The sequence below is a fragment of the Aplidium turbinatum genome, chromosome 9 (assembly GCF_918807975.1).
Source record: "Aplidium turbinatum chromosome 9, kaAplTurb1.1, whole genome shotgun sequence".
NCBI classification, from domain to species: domain Eukaryota; kingdom Metazoa; phylum Chordata; class Ascidiacea; order Aplousobranchia; family Polyclinidae; genus Aplidium; species Aplidium turbinatum.
This window is the reverse complement of record NC_137480.1, coordinates 8574300-8581460: the sequence shown is the minus strand read 5'-3', so window position 1 is coordinate 8581460 and position 7161 is coordinate 8574300. Positions and strand designations below refer to the sequence as shown.

The 7161-nt window shown below is 29.5% G+C and overlaps 1 non-coding gene across 1 annotated transcript; it reads right to left on the bottom strand.

Annotated features, from left to right (window-relative positions):
* Nucleotides 1-387: 387 nt before the first annotated feature.
* Trnai-aau (transfer RNA isoleucine (anticodon AAU)) lies at nt 388-461 on the bottom strand. The gene has a single exon. It is a non-coding gene; the product is annotated as a tRNA-Ile (tRNA).
* Between the last annotated feature and the right edge of the window lie 6700 nt (nt 462-7161).

The window sequence follows — 7161 nt, the reverse complement described above, 5'->3', positions numbered from 1 at the left end:
CCTGATTTTAATTATTTTTCATCTTTGCAGGAAAAGTTGCGGGAAATGTAGGGCCTATTAATAATCCTTATATTTGATTTTAACACAAAAAATTAACATCAACACTCCAAAGCGAAATGCGAAATGTTATATATGGACTACGCTACTCTACAATGCAGAAACATGGACACTGTCATCACAAATGGTTAAACAAGGAGGCTGCTCCGCCAGACCGACACTGATTGCAATAGCGAACAGCTCATCTTAAATTGGATACAAAATATAGCCTAATTCGAGGAAATTCTGAAGTTCGTTCAAACGCCAATGAAACTAGATTTTTTTTTTCTTTTAGCTACTTCTTCTACTGAAAGAAATATACAAAAACTTTTTAAATCAAAATAAAATACATGGTCAGTACGGGGATCGAACCCGCGACATTCGCGTTATTAGCACGACGCTCTAACCAACTGAGCTAACCGACCAGTTTTTTACTGGAAATCTTGTTGTTTAATAAAACCTATGTGCTGACGGACAATAGGTCTATTGGTTCGATTCCAGGTCTTTCCGAATACTGTGTTGCATTCTTATGGGGAGTGGATCTTTCGAGTTTCATAACTTGTCATTGATTGGTGGGATCTTTTGGTGATTTTATTGGTATATGAGGTTTCACTGTTTTTTGGAATGTTTAGGTTGATTGAACATTTCGTTGTACTTTGATGAATCTTTTAATCAGTGGAATTGTTTTAGTTCATTGTAAGGCAAAACCCATGACTTGAACGAAAAAACTTAATAAATACTGCATTTAATTATCTTGAACACTAATAAATACTGCATTTAATCATCTTGAACACTAATAAATATTGCATTTTATCATCTTTTCAGTTAATGTTGGTTTCAGTAAACCTTTATTTCACCAGGTCTTCGTTTCGCTGTAACAGCGGCTTCAGCTAAAACTTTATGGTAAGGTTTGATAAATGTAACTAGCCTGGAGTAATAGCTTGGTCAAAACAACATAACTTTAGGCTTATCATGCAGGAATAAATTTTACACTTTTATTTTAGATGATGCTAATACCAGCTAAACAATCAACATTTCTTTTAAACAACGAGAACACCCAAATGAACAGCTATAGAACAAATTGTTGCAACGTATACTTCTACAATCTGAGGACTGGAAAAAAATCAACAAACCTAGGGCAATCTACATCACAAATTGTTACCTCAAGACAAACATAAAAAAATACAAACTCCAGCAGAATGAGAGCACAAATTTTGCAACACGTAATGACACCTGCTGATAAAAACACACAAACAAATATCCAAACACAGATTTTAACGTTACAAATTTTGCAACACGTAATGACACCTGCTGATAAAAACATACAAACAAATCTCCAAACACAGATTTTAACGTTACAAATTATACAACAGAAACTTGTGATATTTTGTTATAGTTTTTTAAGCTTGTAAAAATAAAATTGCAATTTGTTAAAAATATTTTTTAAGTTTGTAAAAGAAAACTTAAGTTTGTCACTTAACATAATTTTGCATGTGTATGTTTTCATGTGTTAAACTTTCAGATTATAATTTGTTAAAACTATTTTTTTATGTTCAGTTTGTAAGTTATGGAGCTTATAAGTTTGTAGTTTGTTAAAACTATTTTTTTAAGTTGTAAATTATGGAACTTAAACGTTTGTTAAAACTAATTTTCAGTTGTAAATTATGGAACATAAAGTTTGCATCTCGTTACTTAATGTTTTTTTTTTAAATTTATCAATCATACAAACTGAAAGTTTGTAGCTTGTTAAAAATATTTTTGGTTGTTGGTTTGTGCAATTAAAAGTTTGTGATTTGTTAAAACTATTTTTCAGTTTAATAAAAGTTGAGTTTGTGATTAATTTTCGTGTTTATGTTATTAGAATAAAACTTTTAGTTTACGATTTGTCAAAACTACTTTTTAGTTTGTAAAACAAAACTTAACTATTTTTTTTTATTTGAAATAATTTTTCATGTTTATGTTATTAGAATAAAACTTTTAGTTTACGATTTGTAAAAACTACTTTCTAGTTTGTAAAATAAAACTTAACTATTTTTTTATTTAAATTAATTTTTTGTGTGTATCTTATTAGAATAAAACTTTATGATTTATTAAAATTATTTTTTTTTTAGTTTTGTAAGTTGCAGAACTAACATTTTTAATTTCTTATTTTTTTTTTTCGTGCTAATGTTTTAAAAAAGTTTTAGTTTACAGTTTGTTGAAATAATTTTGTTTTCAGTTTTAAATTATGGAACTTAAAAGTTTGTAGTTTGTTAAAAGTATTTTTTAGTTGTTGGTTTTTGCAATGAAAAGTTTATGATTTATTAAAATTATTTTTTTTTTCAGTTTTGTAAGTTACAGAACTAACATTTTTAATTTCTTAAAATTTTTATCGTGTTAATGTTTTAAAAAGTTTTAGTGTACAGTTTGTTGAAATAATTTTTTTTATTTCTCTCAAGAATAATACATCCGCTTATTTACTCTTTTCCTTTTAAGATAAAGTATTTCCAGCAACCATAAGCTTACTCCCAGCAACCTTAAGCGTATTTCCAGCAACTTAAAGCACACTTATGATTTGCAAACTCTTAAATTGTTTTTATAATCTTAATCTAAAAATCATAAAACACTTTGGATGTGTCTCATGAGACTTTTAAATGACAACACTGTTTACTTAGGGTTTCACCTCCATTCGGTTCTGAAGGTTTTGTTGTTGAGCTGTTGGATCCGTGATCGATCCCACGCTTACATTTTTAAAACGGATTAGTGTCTTGTTTATACTATGGTCACAAGTATTTTTTTTTTCACATTTTCAACCCCTGTTATTTTTGTTAAACACACGCATGGTTTACTTTGTAGATGATAAAATTTTATACTAGTAGCCTAGTTTTATGAAGCATATTACTTTAAGTGATTTATATTTTCTACCTGCTACAACTACAATTTAATTTCACATTCATTCTTAGCGATTTAGAGATTACTTATGTATATTCTTCCTATTCCATAAGTACAATTCATCTGTAAAGATAATAATTACCTATAACTAACTGTTTTGAAATAACAACACATTATTTTTGAATGGTGGTAAGTTGTATTGCATAAATCAGTCTTAATGCTGTTTTATTAAAAACGTCTTTGGTAGGCTTCATATGCGTTGCATTTTACAAACTCCAGAACCACTCCACAAGGTTGTTTAAGAAACAGAAGAAGTCACGGAGTTGCATTGTTTTGATGAAATGCTTTGACGGGTAAAAATTTTGTAGTATTGACGTAAATTTACCATTCAAGGGTTGGTAGTTTATAAGTTTATAACACAAGATTCACTTTAGTTATAACTTAAGATTCACTTTAGTTTCCTTGTTGACTTGCATAAGTAACTAATCAATGTTGTTTTATGAACTTTCATGACAGGTTGCTGTTTCGTTAGGGTTCTTCAGTTTTATAACGCTCAGTGCTTAAACTGTTTTGTAATTATATCTTACCTAATATGTAACCTCTAACAAATATACCAAACTATTTTATCACATTGAAAGATGTTTTTCTAGTAACCCATTGTTTTATACGTTCTATATGCCTCTAACTTTATGTAATGATTTTTCCACATCTACTTATAACCTAATTTCAGTGAGGTAGGTACATTTAAGCCAACAACTTTCTATGAGTATCAATCCACAACTAAATTTTTTCACTTCAATTCATTGCTGGGTGAAAGCACACAAGCAGATCTCGGAAACAAAAGATTATTTTATACCAGTCCTAATACATTGTCTTGTATTACATCCAAACTTCAAAATTTATCTGTTACACTGATTGATTTGTATAAAAACGAACCCATAGTTCCTTAATTCCTATCAAATTCGTCTAACGAAGTGGATCTTACAACTTAATCGCTTCCCTTAATTGGATGACACCCTTTAATAAACTGCTAGCATCTCCTGTTTGAAAAGCTTAGGCACCTGCTATAGCACATAATTTCATGATCACGAGTTTTCACAGTTGAATTATGACTTTAAACGTCTTTGTTTTATCATAGTCAAAACATTTTTTAAATGAAATTGCAATAAACTGTTTTATGTTGTTTAAAACAGACGTAATATAACAATTTTTAGTTTGGTCATGCGTACTGAACACTAAGTTAAGGTGTTGATCTTAAGAACCAATGAACTAAAGTCCGCGTGGGATCGAAATCCCACATCTAGTACTTCGATTTTTGGGTAAATGTTTAGCACTTAATTCTGTTTGTTTTGTTTCTTAACCTCACGTCAGTTGCTTGTACACACGGTTGTGGTTTTTCTTAATCACAACAAGATTCACTTTTTCACATAAAAAACATAGACATCTAAAAATTTGCCAATAAGTCCCTTTTGTTTGCTCAGATTCCGACATAAATAGATGAAAAATCGCTTTACCTTTGATCTATTTTACTATTTTCTGACAAACAATCAGGTTTTAGCAACACTTTTGCAACAACTTATTAGGTTTTTACGTGTTTCTAGCTACAATCTACTTATCACGAGTTTACTTATAATAAAAACGGTGGATAAAAATAAAGAAACTCAAGTTAGAATGATGTAACCTTCGTGATTTGCGATAATTTTGTGCCTACAAAATGTCAATTTTGAAACTGAATCAAAGTTAAACACATATAACGAATAACATTTTACTTGTTTGTATACAGAAATACCAAAAGTATTAATTATTTCCAACCATATAACGCCATCCATTCGTTTAGAATCGACATAACCCATTTTTTTAAAACAAGTCTGAACACGATTTATATGAAATTAGCGGTTTATTTTAAATCGATTACAATATCGTTTCAAATTGATTTTGTGGCAAAAATGTTTATTTATTTACATCACGTAAAAGTACGATTTTTGTTTTTTCATTGTGATATTGTTTGGTAAATTTTTGTTAATATCTCCGCCTCTTGTGTAACTTTAAGTGTTTTACAAGATCTAAACAAAAATCAAGCAGTCTGATGCATTTCATGGTAACTTTTGAACAGGTTTAAACCGGTTTTGATGAAAATATGCTTGAAAACACATGATGATGCTTTATTAAATGATCCACGTTTATCACCACGAGCCAAACCAGTTGCAATAATTTTGTTTCACAACATCAAAAAACTTTGTGTTCGTAGATTTTAACAATTGTTTGGTCTGTAATCGACTTTACCGGTTTGTTTACCATCAACTTACGTTTAAACATAAAAAAATTACTTGAACGTTCTACTTGAATACATAGTACCATAGCATTTACGCGTGATGATTACTTTTAACAACTGCAAACCAATGACGCCAATTTATTCAACAGACCCATTAAGCAAAGATTTGTTTATCATTATCCGCAACTATTTCTATTGTCTTTTCACCATTGAATCAGCTCCTCAGACTTTCTTTTGTCGTATGTTGTGTAATGTTTATTTCTTAAAAATATGTTATTTGAACAATTTTCCGCTTTTATGCTTATCCTCATCTCAAACAGATTGCTTGTGAAGACCGTATATTTTAATAGTTTCCATATTTTAGTAAAGATTTCCATGTTTCATTTAACTCTTTTATCTTACCCCTACATCTAAACTTATTGTTTAGTTCCTCTTGAACTGTCTTTTGGTCACATGTTCCTGGTGCTTCATCTTTATTACCTTATCTCACTTAGAATACACTGGTTTGTGGTTAGTCTATGTAATTCCGACATATACACTTGGTACTAATTATTACTTCCAGACAGTAGATTCATCCTCTTTATCTTCAATTAATCTTACAGTACAACGGCTTTAATCTCTTCCAAACTCCTCTTCTTTAGTCTTTCTCTGATCTTATTGACTCAAAACGTAATAAGTTTACCAACTAGTCTTTCTGTTTTTACATATTCATGGTATTTTACCGCCACTCGTGTGTTTTTCAGATATAAATCCAAAGGTAAAGCTTTAATTTTGTGTAACATTTTCAAAATAACGTCAAACGATTTTTTAAGACATGTACAAAATATCATAAAATTGTGTTTGAACCTAGAAACAAATAGAAAAAAAATGTATATCTACGTAATACTTTTCACTAAACACAGATGCAAAATTGTTAAATCACTCAGTTTTGATGATCACTGTCTGTTACACAACAACAATCTATCTTTTGCATGAGTAAACGTTTTTTTTTCTTTTAGATAAGTCACAATATCTGTACACACCTTTCCACAGTGATTGTCTACCAAAGTGGTGCTCCTTCCACAACACTTGTTCGAAATATTTGTAGTGACGTACTTGTATTTAATATGACTGTGATATGCTAACTGTAAGCTATCAAACAAAATCTAAGACACTGTAAAATATATACCAAAGAGCATTTGTCAAGAAAAACTATAATATACTATAATAGAAAACTACTTTAACATATTCTATATAATTTTTAATAGGTATAATATGATATACATATAATAAAAAATATAATAGAGAGGTATAATTTTATAGGATAATCTAGTTATAATATGTTTTTCTTGACAAATGCTCTTTGGTATATATTTTACAGTGTCTTAGATTTTGTTTGATAGCTTACAGTTAGCATATCACAGTCATATTAAATACAAGTACGTCACTACAAATATTTCGAACAAGTGTTGTGGAAGGAGCACCACTTTGGTAGACAATCACTGTGGAAAGGTGTGTACAGATATTGTGACTTATCTAAAAGAAAAAAAAACGTTTACTCATGCAAAAGATAGATTGTTGTTGTGTAACAGACAGTGATCATCAAAACTGAGTGATTTAACAATTTTGCATCTGTGTTTAGTGAAAAGTATTACGTAGATATACATTTTTTTTCTATTTGTTTCTAGGTTCAAACACAATTTTATGATATTTTGTACATGTCTTAAAAAATCGTTTGACGTTATTTTGAAAATGTTACACAAAATTAAAGCTTTACCTTTGGATTTATATCTGAAAAACACACGAGTGGCGGTAAAATACCATGAATATGTAAAAACAGAAAGACTAGTTGGTAAACTTATTACGTTTTGAGTCAATAAGATCAGAGAAAGACTAAAGAAGAGGAGTTTGGAAGAGATTAAAGCCGTTGTACTGTAAGATTAATTGAAGATAAAGAGGATGAATCTACTGTCTGGAAGTAATAATTAGTACCAAGTGTATAT